General features: G+C 46.5%; 1 protein-coding gene across 2 annotated transcripts in view; it reads right to left on the bottom strand.

The window, feature by feature from the left end:
- Window positions 1-14,576, bottom strand: part of SPNS2 (SPNS lysolipid transporter 2, sphingosine-1-phosphate) — a gene marked incomplete at its 5' end in the record, with an annotated part of 98,018 nt that overhangs the window by 5,396 nt on the left and 78,046 nt on the right. The window contains one exon of one of the 2 annotated variants that reach the window (XR_014002584.1): window positions 11,784-11,859. The exons of the other annotated variant lie outside the window; for it this stretch is intronic. The remainder of the gene's footprint in view (window positions 1-11,783; window positions 11,860-14,576) is intronic. 2 annotated transcript variants of the gene reach the window in all.

Below are 14,576 nucleotides of genomic sequence, written 5' to 3'. Positions count from 1 at the left end.
TTAATAAAGTGGCTATAACACTTTTCTAAAACAGAGAACAGAAGAGAAAAATCAGATGACAGGCCAGCGTACAGGAATAGAAAACAGAAAACCAAACCAGCCACTCAATAAAGTGAAAAAACAAGACGGCTTAGTATTAAAGTTAGAAAAAGCTAAAACAACAACAACCCCAAACTTCAAATTTTTAAAAAGAAGACCACCACACATTTGGCGCCTGGTCTAAAGCAATGCTGTCCTTGAGAAAGGCATCCTTTGGCTGGGCTGCTTGAACCTGGCCACACAAAGCACAATTCCTGCTGGCATTGCCCCTCAAGGGCTTGGGTGCTGTCAGGTGTTGGTGTGGTTGCTCAAGAGCAAACAGGCAAGACTCTGACCTGTCTTTTCCAGCTTTACTATTACTCCAAAATATTTATGGTGAAGAGCGTCGCAAGTTCATGTCTGGCTCAGTCGCTAGCAGAATCTGGGAGTGGGCGGTCCTTGTACCTCCACCAGAATGATAGCCGTGTGACCCCCATCCTTCTCCTCCCCTCTCTGCGCCAAAACCTACTGCGCAGAGTGGGTGCTGGCAAAGTAGTACTTCCCTCCCCTATGCTTTTCTCAGGCTCCGTATTGAGGCTCTCCCTAGCATCTCCTGGTCCCTGCACCTCCTCCCCACTGGAGGCAGGAGGAACTGCTTCGCAAGATCTTCGGAGGTTCCCTATAACACAACTGCCCTTCCACCTCTCACCTCGGAGCTGATGGCAGTTCCCTGACAGGTGCTCTAAGGGAGGGAAGCAGCACTGCTTGGAGAGGGGCTTTGTGAGCTGTGGGGCCCCCATGGATGCTTCCCCTGGACACCCTCTGCAGCACAGACTGCAGTCGCTGCCTCCGTTATGAGAAGGGCTGGGGAGCCAGACCGTGACTCCCATCCTCCTTGACCGTAAGCCAGGCTGACTTGGGACAACAGGAGTTGGAAGCCCACGAATATCTGGAGGGTCACAGATTCCCCTGCCTGGCTGTAAAGGAACAATTTGGGGGCCATAAGGCCTGCCTTGTACTTGAGGTGAACCTGATGAACACGCTCCAAATAATTATAATCATATTCCCAAGCTAGGAAATATTGCCTGCTGCTCTTGTCACTCCAAGAGTGCCTGCTTACCCACCAATGGTTCAGGCTTTCTGGGTTGGAACAGGGCTGTAGTGTCTCAGGCTATATCTCTGCCTTATAGGGAACCTTAGGCTCAGGGGCAGGATATGGCCCCCAGACCCCTCTGACCGGCCCTTGGGAACTCTTGTCAAGTGCTTCTGCATGGTCAAATGTCACCAGGCTTCTCAGTTGCCTGGATGAAGGATGCAGAGATGTGCTCTGCCTTTTTCGTGGTCCTAATGAGCACAGCCTCCTGTACAAAGAGTCACACCTGTTGCCACACCCACCAGTAGTGTGCCACCCCCAAGTTTTTTTAAAAAAGTCCTTTCCCATGATAGAATTAGAACTTCATTGAAAGCAGCTCGGACCGGTTACCTGAGAGCCCTACTATAGCTCCACGTGGGATGCCTTATTAAAGCCACTTTGAGTTTAATTTAAAAAGTGATGAATAAGTGCAGTAAATAACTAAAAACAAACCTACTCCAACCTACTGGGGACAGATCTCCTTTATAAATAGCCCTCCCAAACAAATTTATTTTTCTTGAGATTGCAAATCTTTTTGTTCCTTAAAGAGGGGAAGGCAGCGACATCCTTTTCTGCTATTTTCTGAAAGGAAATAAGCTGCCATTGTTTTCTTTTTTTAAAAAAAAAGTAGCAGAAAAGTAGAGAAAAATGAGAACTTGGAATTTGGAAAAGCTCTTTGTCTGCTGTAGCCTTCTCCAGGGTTTGTTTTGTTGTTTTGATTTTGGAAAACACCCTTGTCCTGTTGTCTGTTCCACCTTCTCACTCACTATAATATAGCTTGCTGCTTGCAGGAATCTGCAGTGTTTAATCCAGGACGGACTAAAACTCATTCCACAACCTTTGCGAACGTCTACAATTAAGGAGGGCTTGCAGCAGCTGCTATTTTATTCTCGCCTACCTGCTCCAAAATGAGTCATTCAATTATTTCTAAAGGTATGTGAAAAATGGGTCTAATTTGATGCCCTGAACGCTTTCCTGGAGAACCCTCAGGGCGTCTTTGCGCTTCTGTGCCCCTTCTACTGGTAAACCGCTGGTTTCAGTGGGATGCTGTAATTTCCCCATATGTCACCAGCCTGCATTTTGACCCTTCCACCTGTCACCTCCTGGCGTTGTCTTACTTTCTACGGCACTGGGAAGAAAGCCAAAAGCAGCATCACGTTCCTTGTAGGAACGTCAGGTGAGCCCTGGCCCAGGGATGGGATGCATAAACCTGTCAACTGCAGTTTCGCTTCTCCACGTTTCCACACCTCTTTGCCATTTTTAAAAGTCCTCAGGAAAAATCACCAGCATTTTAGTGCAAATTTCCTCCATGCACATTTTAGTACTCAGTTCTGCCAAATATAGGAATTTTTGCAATGCATTTTCCTGCAACATAATGCATTTTGTGCATTACTTCCACTCATATATGCATTTTAAAACGCACACTTATGTGCACGCGTTTTTTAAATGCGTTCTTGTTTTTTTAAAAATAGGAATAATTTAAGGGTGGGGAATCTGTGGCTCGCCACAAGTTTTTGGACTCCAATTCCCATCAGCCTCAGCAGCAAGGCTTATGGTCAGGGATGATGGGCTTTGGAGTCCAGCATCACTGGAAGGCTACCCCTGATCTCCCCAATGAATCTGCTAAACGTTACAGCCCAAGAAAAGCGGAAAGGAGGAAAAGGCCTGAGCTGATTGAGCTAAAAATATTCCATCTAGTTACATATTGCTTGATAAGCAATGACAGCGACCCCAAGCCTTTAAGGGAGCTGGCTGTGCTTTAGGAACCAAAGGCCGGTTTGCTCAAAGGAAAAGTCACAACCGATTAGGCCACTTGAAAACGTTAGTGCAAGAATGAGAGAGGATGCTGTTCCTGAACAGATCTGGGAGACTCGTGTGTTGAAGGCCAGCCAGGGGATTGGGCATATTAATGGAGGATAAGAGGGCCTTACCAGTAGTCATTTGTTACGAAGGGATAGACAGAATGCTTTGGCCGCACCCTCGACTTTATGGAGTTTTATTTGAAGGAGTCCTTTATTTCCAAGTCAACTTACAAAGCATGGGTTATTAAATTGGCTTTTGCACAGTTAAGATTAACCACAGTTTAGCATTCAGATGCAACACTAAACTGGAGTCAATCAAAAACGGAAGTGAGAGCTTCCCGACTCATGGCCATGCTGGAGGAGTCAAGGGGAGCACATGAGTCCAAGACTTGCCTTGGCTCATTCTAAATAACTGGTTGTGTTTGAGTGCTACACTAAACAACAGTTCATCACATCATCCAGATGTGGCCAGCTACTCAGCCCTGATTCGTCTCTTTCCGCCACTGTTATCTCCAATGCTTCTCTCAAGGTTTTTACCTTCCCAGCCTGTTTTGCTTCAACAATTTGAAGGGGAGAGGGATTCAGGTCTGTCGTCTAGCTCCTTTTCCTTCCAGAGGAAAACTCGGGAGGATAAAAGCCAGCATTAAAAAAGAGAACAAAATCAATAGCGTTCCCTTCTCTCTTCCCCAGGCAGCAAAGCGTCAAGGGCTCTTCATTAAGCAACCAAGTGTTGAGACAGAGATAAAACTCCAAAAGACAAAGATGCCCTACACTTTCAGCAATTAGGACTGAAGCTGAAAGCTTGCCATTCTCCTCCTTACAACGGCGGATTTGCATACGGACAACCTACAGTATTTTTCGCTCTATAAGATGCACCAGACCACAAGACGCATCTAGTTTTTGGAGGAGGAAAACAAGAAGAAAAAAATTCTGAATCTCAGAAGCCAGAACAGCAAGAGGGATCGCTGCACAGTGAAAGCAGCAATCCCTCTTGCTGTTCTGGCTTCTGGGATAGCTGCGCAGCCTGCATTCGCCCCATAAGATGCACACACATTTCCCCTTACTTTTTAGGAGGGAAAAAGTAAGTCTTATAGAGCAAAAAATACGGTATATACCAGGTGCCTGCAAGAAAGTTGTTCAACTCCCATCAGCCTAAGCCAGCAGGGCTAAAGTCAGGGCTGATGGGAGTCATAGTCCGAGGCTACATAGCTCAGTTGGTAGAGCATGAGACTCTTAATCTCAGGGCTGTGGGTTCAAGCCCCACATTGGGTGAAGAAATTCCAGCATAACAGCTTTCAACAAGCAGAGAGTTGCCATTTTGCATGGAGGAACAGTCCATACCATGAACCCCTTCTGACCTGTAGTGGCACAATGCGAGGCACACCTCAAAGAGAACTAGCCCCTGGAGTCCTAAACCATCAATGGCAACCCCAGTCCTGTGATAAGCCCTTCTCACTTTGCACAGCCTAATTGGTTGCAAAACAAAGATCTGCCACCTCCAAATCATCTGCCCTAATCATTTTTAAAGGATGCACTCGTCATCGCTCCTCCACACTTGTAAAAGCTGCTAAAAGCCTGCCAATATTTCTGTCACACAGGAATATTCGCAAACACACTGAGAGGGAGGAAATGTCAAGATTGTGTGTGCGCGCGTGCTTGCAACTGCTTTTGAAGCTGTTGTGCCACATTTTGGTACAACGCAAATATAAAATATTCGGCAGTTTACTTTCCTGGGTGACACCAGATTAAATGCAATGAACTCGGGAACTGGGGCAAATCAGCCGGTTGTCTGAGCTTGAAATGGACCCTCGTCTCCTGATATCTGTGAAAATGAGTGTTGCATACAGTACATAACCCACAAAAGGTTAGGGGCCGCTGGCATAGAACATCTCAAGGCAACTTTAGACAGCTCTCATCATAGCTGGACATTCTAAGCATTTGCCCCAGGTATGTTCTACAGAGCTACAAGCCAGCTCTATGCTTCATTTACATACATCGATACTTAAAAAACAGCAACACTTCAGGACTTTTCAAATACCACTTCGAAACTTAAAAGACTGTTTCGATACCACTTGTTTTTGTTTTAATGGCAGCTGGAAGATTTTTAGTTGATTAGGCTGCTTAAAAAAGATTTCAAACTTTCTGCTTTATGTGTAATTTTCACACTGAATTTGTCTTCATTATTCTATGTTACACTTTTATTTCTGTTTTAAACCTAATTGCTGTATAACAACTAATACCAGTTGTCAGGGAACTGCCATCGGAGCTAGAGGCGGAGGGAAGGCTCCAGAGCGATGCCGGAGAGGGTCCCAGTAGGGAGAGGGGCAGCCCATTTGCTGGGGAAGGAAATCAGCGTAACACCAGTGGAGAAGGGGGGCAGATGGGGGAATCGGAGAGGAGGCTCCAAGACTCCTCGCCGGAGACCAGCGGAGAGAGTACGGGTCCTCCGCTGCCCACACCCTCCCTGCGCAGAAGGCTTCCGCGCAGGGAGACTCGGCGGAGACTAGGCATCAAAGAACTTTTGTGCTGGAAGAAGTTCAAGAAACGCCGACTGACGGATTCTGCCAGCGACTGAGACAGTCACGATGCTAGAGGCTGTTCAGTCAGAAAGGGTTCAACCAGGTAACCTAGCCAGGAGTGGCGGCAACTTACGCACGAGCAACCCCTAAACCCATTACACCAGTGAACTAATACCAGTGTACTGGAAGAAGCAAAGATCACCAGTGCTGAAGCAATGATTCTTCAACATCAACTTCGTTGGACTGGTCATGTTGTGCGGATGCCTGATTATTGCCTTACAAAGCAACTACTCTGTTCTGAACTTAAAAATGGAAAGCATAATGCTGGTGGTTAACAAAAGAAGTTTAAAGACTGTCTCAAGGCAAATCTAAAAAATGTGGTATAAACACTGACATTTGGGAAACGCTTGCGAGCGCTCCAGTTGGAGAACAGCCTTTACCAAAGATGTCATGGACTTTGAAGACACTTGAACTCAGGACTCAAGGGAGAAACGTGCTAAAGGTTGCACGCTTAGCAAATCCACACCGTGATCAACTCCCGCCCAGAAACCAATGTCCCCACTGTGGAAGGATGTGTGGATCCAGAATTGGCCTCCACAGTCACTTACGGACTCATTGTTAAAACCGTGTTTATGGAAGACAATCTTACTCGGCTATGAGTGATCGCCAAAGCAGCAGCAGCAGCAGCAGCAGCAGCAGCTGTATAAGGTTTAGGGAACTTACATTATGAAGGGGCAGGCAAACGCAAGTAACACCTTAACCTCTCTATAACTGGAAGTGTGTGTGAGAGAGAAAGAGAAAGACAGGGAGATCATCTATCTTTTCATCCACTTGTCAAGCACTCTTCTTATAACTGTGATTATAGGGCAGTCAAGAGGTCTTAAGGGACACTCCATCTTAACCCTAGGATTTTGAAACAAGCAGCCTTTCAAGCCCCAACCTGTGTAGGCCAGCATGCGCTCAGAACGCGACACCCAGATTAATTCGTTAGCGAAGCCTGCGACCTTCGACCCTTTGTGTCCCGGCCTCGCTTATGATAAATGGGTTTAATCTAAAGCTTATGCGCTGGAACCTATGATCAACGAATAGGTCCGCAAACCACTTACATGCAGCCTTTCTCTAGGCTTGCCATTGGTGGGATAAATCAGGGTCTTGCTCTGAATCCAATTGGGGAATACACATATCGACAAATGATTCTGATTTCCAGGTAGGATTTTAGACACAGAGGAAATTTCTGGAAGATATCCACTGTTACTGGCTACACTTCTCTCTCTTTTTTGCTTGCCATACTTTTTCGTGTATAACACACCCCCTATTTTTGGGGACTCAAAATTAAGAAAATTGGGGGGGTATTGCCCTGAGTTATTGAGCTTTTTTTGGGGGGATTGCCTGGCCAATGCTGCCAGTAGCACACATTACAGAAGCCAACAATACTCAGCCCCCTCGCCGCCAGCAGCTGCCAATCACCCGCCCAATTGACGCAACAACAGCCAATCGACAGCAGCCTTCGCCGCAGCCACCAATCACCAGAACAATCGCCGCAAACAACCTCCTAATCGCAGCAGCAATCACCCATCCCCACTCTGAACTGCCCATGTATAAGACGACCCTAATTTTTAAACCTAATTTTTACAGGAAAAAACCTCGTCTTATACACAAAAAAGAATGGTACCTGAAGATAATTCTTATCGGATTTACAGGTGAAGTAAAATATCTGCTTTTAGATGTGTGAAGGAGATGCATCTTATAAGAGAGCTCAGATTGACAACGGCAAGCATAAAAGGAGGTTCTTTGTAAACAGAAAAATGGTAGCCCCTCCAGCACCTTCTCTGTGACTGGCTGGGAGGCCAGAGTCCCAGTTTGTAAGTCAATCAAACAGTGCAAAGCAGACCTGACCATTGTTCTGAGAAAGAGAAAGACTGGAAAGAAGCACGTAAGTCAAAATAATTATAGCAAATACTGGCAACAAGAGGAATCTGCGTCAGCATCTTTTTGGTGATGCAGTTCTCCAACCAGGCAGCGTTTAAAAAATGCACATATTAGCAGAAAGTGTGCATAAAAATGAAAGTATTGGTGAAAACAATACAGAAAAATAACTTACAAAAATGCTATTTTGCACTTGCAAAAATACGTACAGTACATTAGTCCAAACTATACACAAAAATGTGCTTATTAGGAGAAATTCACACTAAAATGCTACGAATTTTTATGAGATTTTTTTTAAAAAAAGTATCACAAATTGCTGCAGAAATGTGGTGGACTGAACTAATCATTGGAAAAATGAAAAACGGAGAGAAGCAAAAGGGATGGATCCTTCCACCCCTAATGCAGGGCGATTGCCTGCTGAATAATACCTCCTAGGCCAGTCAGAATGGAAAGAGGAAGGATGTCAGAAGGGAGACAGTAAATAAAAATAGACAGGTTGGTACCAGAGCGTCTCTCTAGAGAGAACTCACAGAGGGCAGAGTTTGGATGATGCCTCTGGTTTTCAGAAACAAAATCAGCCGGAACACTCCTCAGAAGACCCAGCCTGGACTAGATAGCACTGAGGATCTACCTGGCTGAGATCAAGGAACGAATCTACCACAAAAACATTAATCCGCCCATTGCCAAGAAGGGGCTGGAGAATGTGATCACAGGGACATAAGAAGATCCTGCTGGATGAGCCCATCTAACCCAACATCTTTTCACAGAGGCAAGCCAGATGTCTACAAGAAACTGGCAAAAAGGAGGTTCTTAGGTTGGGCGGGGGGGGGGGGAATCAAAACTTCTGAGTTCAGAATCAAGCATGCAGACTGGTCAGGCAAAGGAGGAATGCCAGAGATTTTATCTGCTTGCATAATTTCAGTTTGATATTTGAGCTCCTACAAGGCGAAGTGGTAAAAACAAAACACCCCCTTTCTGGACCCTGTAACCAGCAGTGACGTCAAGAAATCCTTGGCAAATGCCAATTCCTGACTGCAGAGGCAGCCAGAAAGGCATTTGGCAATGACATCTGTGAGTTACATTTTAGGGTTACAGTTCTCTGATTCAGGCGCCCGCAAAAAAGGACTCTGCAAGGAACCATTGGAAGCTGGCCACAAGTCTCCCCACACAACTTACTTACACATGCTGCGCTCCTTAAATCTCATAAGGAGATTATCATCTCGCTCCTTCCAGGAGAGACATTGCTAAAGGACTCACGGCGCAGTCTGATGACAAATACCTGCATTAAAATGTGCATATTCTTATCGGCATGTCTTGATGACTCTGGGAAATTAACAAGGCCAGGCCGGGCTGAGGTTCCACCAGCACTGCAATTTTTGCAGCTGTCTTTTAAGTAAAGGGTTTTTCTTTGGAAGCTTAAAAGCAGTTCAAAAGAGGTATTGTAAAGCTGGAGAAGGTTCTGAAAAGGGCAACCGGAAAGATCAAGGAGATGGAGTGATTCCCTTTCAAAGAAAGGTTGCAGCATTTGGGAATTTTGAGTTTAGCGAAAAGGCAAGAGATGACACAATAGAAACTTATAAAATCATGCATGACGTGAAGAAAGTAGACTGAAAAACCTTCTTCTCTCTGTCTCCTAACACCAGAACTCGTAGACCTCCAATGAAGCTGAATGTTGGAAGGCTCACGAGAGATAAAAGAAAGTCCTTCTTCACACAGTGCCTGGTTAAACTATGGAACTCATGTCCACATGTGGCAGTGATAGCCACCAACTTGGAGGGCTTCAAAAGAGGGTTGGGCCAATTCATGGAGGATCAGCCTGTCAATGGCTACTAGCCATGATCGCTATGCTCTGCCTCTACTGGAAACCACAGGAGGGGAGAGGACTGCTCTTGTGCTCCTGCTTGCCAGTTTCCCACATGCATCTAGTTGGCCACTGTGAGAACAGAATGATGGACAAGATGGGCCATTGGCCTGATCCAGCAGGCTCTTCTTATGGTATTAAAAATGGGTTGGGAAGGGTAGAAGATTGGGGACCTCCAGTAAAAGACCCTGGGATTGTGACCCCTGGACCACCCACCAACAACGGCCCTGCTCTCAGGCAAGAGATCCCAGAACATATACAAAAATGCGTATTTTAGGGCAAAGTCCCCCAAGTATGCAAATTGCATACAAAAAGACACCTTCACTATGCAGCTTTCATTTTATGCTGGAGATACACCTCTTTGCCCTGGTCTTTTGCGCTTGAGATGATGGGCTCCATAATCCACACAAGGTGACCAAAGCTACTTGACATCTCAGATTGCATCCCTGAAATCCTGGAACCTTAGTGTGGTGTGCATCTAAATTTTTTTATTCTTAATTATTGTTGTTATTAGGTTAATTAGTAATCTTGTGCAATACTTAAATCCCTGCAGACCTCTAGCATCGTCCAACAACCCCCACTCAGCAAATTTATCTAGGCAAGAGGACTTGTGGAAAAGTTGCTTGTATAGAAAGCTCACTCTCTAACCAGGAGACACTGTGGCATATTTATTGTCATCGTCATTGCTAAGAGTAAAATGCTTACCCTAAACGTGTGGACTTTCTTGAAGCTTTTATAGAACAGTGCAAAACAGGACGAAGCAGAGTTATGATTCAACACCTGCGAATCTGAAGCGGACAGGAGACACACAGATCTGGCCGCCCCTATCCCTGACCCCAACCACAAAAGAGGTATTCGTCCTTTCCTGCCCCAAAGGGAAGAAATGCCTCTTCCGAGATTGTGCAACAGGTGCACGTGTCGCCCACAAACCAAAGCTAGCCAGCTTTCTTCCTTCATAACTTTTGGCTTTCTTAGGCGCAAATCTATGCAGGTTGAGCATCATCTAATTCCGTCAAAATAAGGCTTCTTCAGCGGAGTTGCGTTGTAGGAAAAGAACAGGCTCGTTAGAATTAAAAGAGTCGGGATGCTAAATGCAATAGTGCCAGTGGCGGTGCTCAGCTGCAGGGAGTGCACGGGTGTCGTGACACAGAAATTCATGCAGTGCTATTGCAAAAGCCTTCCAGAGCATTTGATCTCAAGCAGAGATGGGGAAACAGAGGCCCGCAAGACACTGATGGACTCCGACACCCATCAGCCCCAGCCAGCATACCCAATAGCCAGGGATGATGGGAGCTTTAGTCCATCAACGTCTCGAGAGTCACAGGTTTCCCATCCCAGGTCTAACGGACAAAGCACATGCTTTCAGAAGGTTCTCGCCTCCTTCCTCTTCCGCAGTGTAGCAGCTTTGCCAGCTCTCCCCGTGCTCCGTAATTGACTTAATGTCACGGTTTCATAGCCAGGTTCTTGCTATCGTTGCTCCATGCTGTTTTTGTTTGTTGTTTCAAATCGCAGGAGGTTGGCAATGCTGCATTCCTTCCAAGCAAGCAGCTAAGGTAAAGGCTGATCTGTAGTTCTGCTGGCAAAGAGGAAACCCATCATATATGTAGATATTTGAGATATTCCCCGAAAGGGAAAGAAAACCGGGGTGGGTTGGGGAGGGGGGACAACAACCCTGGGAGCTTGTGGAATTATCTGCTTGTGGAAGCTTGTGGAATTATCTGCTTGCCTGGGAAGCTTGTGGAATTATCCAAGGATGCCACAAAAAACATTGAATGCACTTTTGAATCCAGAATGCAGCTTCCTAAGAACCTCAGATTCCCTCTCAAAAACAATTGGCAAAGCTGACAGTCCTCAAGGTTTTCCAGCAGGCATGTGATGACTGCTGAAATTTCAGAAAGCAGAAGAGTGGGGTGAATAAGGTTTTCAGTGTGTGTGTGTGGGGGGGGGGCTTCAGGACCCCACATTAGCAAAACTGGAATAAATAATGCAAATTTGCTCAAGTTGAACTAATTGGATAGCTCACAGAACCGAGCCTCTTCCCCAAGCAGAGGATTCCGCAAATGTTAATGTATTTATTTATTTAAAATCACCTTAATGTAAAGTTTTAATGTCAGCTCTGGACGAAGGAAGAGGCCACATGATGAGAACGGATGCCATGCCAGCCACCCCGAGCCACAAAAGGATTAGGGTGGATTATAGGTCTAGATTCATAATGCATTAAAAATAAATACACGGCTATCAAACTCTGCCCAAAAACGTATCGCATAACGTAAGAGCAGATCCACAAACATGCCTACGGAACCACATGTTTTGGAAACAGCTGCCCGCAAGAAGCAGCCTGGTCCAAAAAATAAAAAACAAATTTTCCAGCAGAAAAGAAGTTCAGATTTCTGTGTGTTTTCTTTTGGCACTGAAAATATTTACATATATGGTGGGTTTTCTTCCCCTTTCCATCCCCCGGCCAGTGAGTAGAAGCTTTCTTTTTTTCCTTTAAAGAAAGAAGACAAAAACACACACCAACTAACCCCAAGTTGTAGCGGTCATGTGGCTGTGTCTTCCGAGTTACTGGAGGTGCCCGTGGCAAGGCGGTCCAGATCCGTGCTGAAAAACACGCAGCCCCAGGTTGGTTGGGTTTCACTTTTAACAAGCCCCCCCCCCAAAGGCTCAGCAGAGATAATCACCGTATTTTTCACTCTATAAGACGCACCAGACCACAAGACGCACCTAGTTTTTGGAGGAGGAAAACAAGAAAAAAAATATTCTGAATCTCAGAAGCCAGAACAGCAAGAAGGATCGCTGCACAGTGAAAGCAGCAATCCCTCTTGCTGTTCTGGCTTCTGGGATAGCTGCACAGCCTGCATTCGCTCCATAAGACGCACACACATTTCCCCTTACTTTTTAGGAGGGAAAAAGTGAGTCTTATAGAGCAGGAAATTCGGTATCTTTTGAGGAGAGGAGTGACAGGGCACTCAAGTATTATTTCATATTGTAAACAATATCTAGTCAGACCCCCCCCCCTCTCTCTCTCTCACACACACACACTGTATTTGGTGTTGTTGTTTTTAATTGCATCTCTATCCCACCTTCCCTCTAAGCTCAAGGTGGCACAGTTTTTCTTCCCCACCTTATCCCCACAACAGCAACAACCCTGTGAGGTAGGTCAGGCTGAGAGACTGTGGCTGGCCCAAGGTCACCCACTGAGCGTCACGGCTCAGCAAGGATTTTAGCCTTGGTCTCCCGGCCTCCGAGTCCAATTCTCTAACTGCTACACCATGATGGCTTATATTTCATACAGTAAACCTGCAACTTGCACATTCAGCCTTATAGATATGGCCGGGGTGGGTGGGGGGTGGGGAATAATTAAAAGAAGAAGAAAAATGACTTTGGCAATCCCACTCGCCATTGCACCCAATGTGTTTTGACTATGATTTTGGCACGAAGCGTGATCCTCAGAACGTAACCCCCCTCGTAAGTTGTTGGCTTACTGTATATTAGGTAAAGGTAAAGGGACCCCTGACCATTAGGTTCAGTTGTGGCTGACTCTGGGGTTGTGGCGCTCATCTCGCTTTATTGGCTAAGGGAGCCGGCGTACAGCTTCCAGGACATGCGGCCAGCATGACTAAGTTGCTTCTGGCGAACCAGAGTAGCTCAAGGAAACAGCGTTTACCTTCCCCCCGGAGCGGTACCTATTTATCTACTTGCACTTTGACGTGCTTTTGAATGCTAGGTTGGCAGGATCTGGGACTGAGCAACGGGAGCTCACCCCCTCGCGGGGATTCGAACCGCCGACCTTCTGATCGGCAAGTCCTAGGCTCTGTGGTTTAACCCACAGCGCCACCCGCGTCCCTGTATATTAGAGCCAAGCTAAAATGGCTGCTATGATCCTTTGAACATTTCCCATACTCCTCGGCAAAGGCTCTAGCCTGCTGTTTTCTGGGTCTAAATGGCACCCCTTGTTTATATCCTGCCTTTTCCCTGTGCAGCTCAGGGTGGCGAACGAGGTTCTCCCCCGTCCCACTTCAACCTCACAACAACCTGTGAGGTAGGCCAGGCTGGCGTGTAAGTGACAGGTCCAATGTCACCCAGTGAGCTTTATGGCCAAGTGGGTGGGTGAGATTTGAATCAGGGTCTCTCCATTCACCACGCTATCTCACAGAGAAGCCGGGAGCGGAAGGAACAGAGGCAAACATGGCTGAGGCTGTCTTGCATTGACCTGCCCACCCCACAGCACAGTCAAACGTACGTGTCCGTTCAGGCAGGCCCTTTTAAATTAATTAAACTGCCTCCAACCCAGTTTCTGGCTGTGACAACATTCCCCCCTCCCCCTGCCCCCCGACACACTACATGAGCTTTTAACTTAATTAAAATTAAAAGGTGGCGGTGGGAGAAACAGCAGCTCTCCTATCCTATATTAAGAGCAGCTTCTGATATTCTGGAAGGTTGTAACACTTGCTGGATCGGGGCCACTGTAGATCGCACGTGGCCTGAAGGTTTAACTTGAGCCAAGCTTCTGAGCACGTCCAGAGTTGAAAATGAATAACCCCAGCCCAGTCTTTAAAGTGTTGTATTAGGGGACAGGGGTTCCACAGCAAAGGGGCGCAGCTTCCAGATAATACTGAGCTCTGCTTCGCTCTTTTCTCCTGCCGCCTCCTTATTTCTAACATTACGACGATTGCTAAATCAGTCAAGGACTGCCTATAGGCCTTCTTTCCCTTCCCTTCAATTATGACCCCAGTTGCTGCCTCATTATGCTCTCTTGCAGTCGCCAGGTATAAAATATGACCGAGATGCTGTGGTCTGCCAGAAGAGCTGGGAGTTCCAGCATTCCCTTCTTCAAATCAGATTTCCCGGTCTCAGAATAATGGGGCGTCTTTACAGCGAAGAGCTTCTTGTGCAGTTCGTCAAAGCTGCTTTTTTCGAGATGGTGATTTAGAGCTTTGCGGAAAAGTCTCGGGCCCAGGAAGCTGGAAAGTCATTCCAAGGGAAGGGAGCTTGTGCCAGTTTGACAAGTGCCAGGACGGGGATCTTCCAGGCAGAGCACCAATAAACTGAGCCATGCTTATGCTACGAATATAAACTAGTCAGAAGTCCATGTGGCTCCCAGGACTTGCTCCATTAGAGGTAGGCAGCAATGGGCATTGGACAAGGCCCAGTAACTGACAGAGGAGCAAGGGGCCACTGCCAAACTCCAGACTCCCTTGGGCCAGGGGACGGGCTGTAGCTCAGTGATGGAGCAAATACTTTGGATGAAAAAGACCCCCCCAGCATCTTCAGGGAGGGCTGGGAGAGAGACACACCCAAGAGAGCTGCTGCCAGTC

The sequence above is a fragment of the Podarcis bocagei genome (assembly GCF_964188305.1).
Source record: "Podarcis bocagei genome assembly, chromosome: 15".
Taxonomy (NCBI): Eukaryota; Metazoa; Chordata; class Lepidosauria; order Squamata; family Lacertidae; genus Podarcis; species Podarcis bocagei.
The sequence above is the reverse complement of the archived record's forward strand: the minus strand, read 5'-3'. Positions and strand labels throughout refer to the sequence as shown.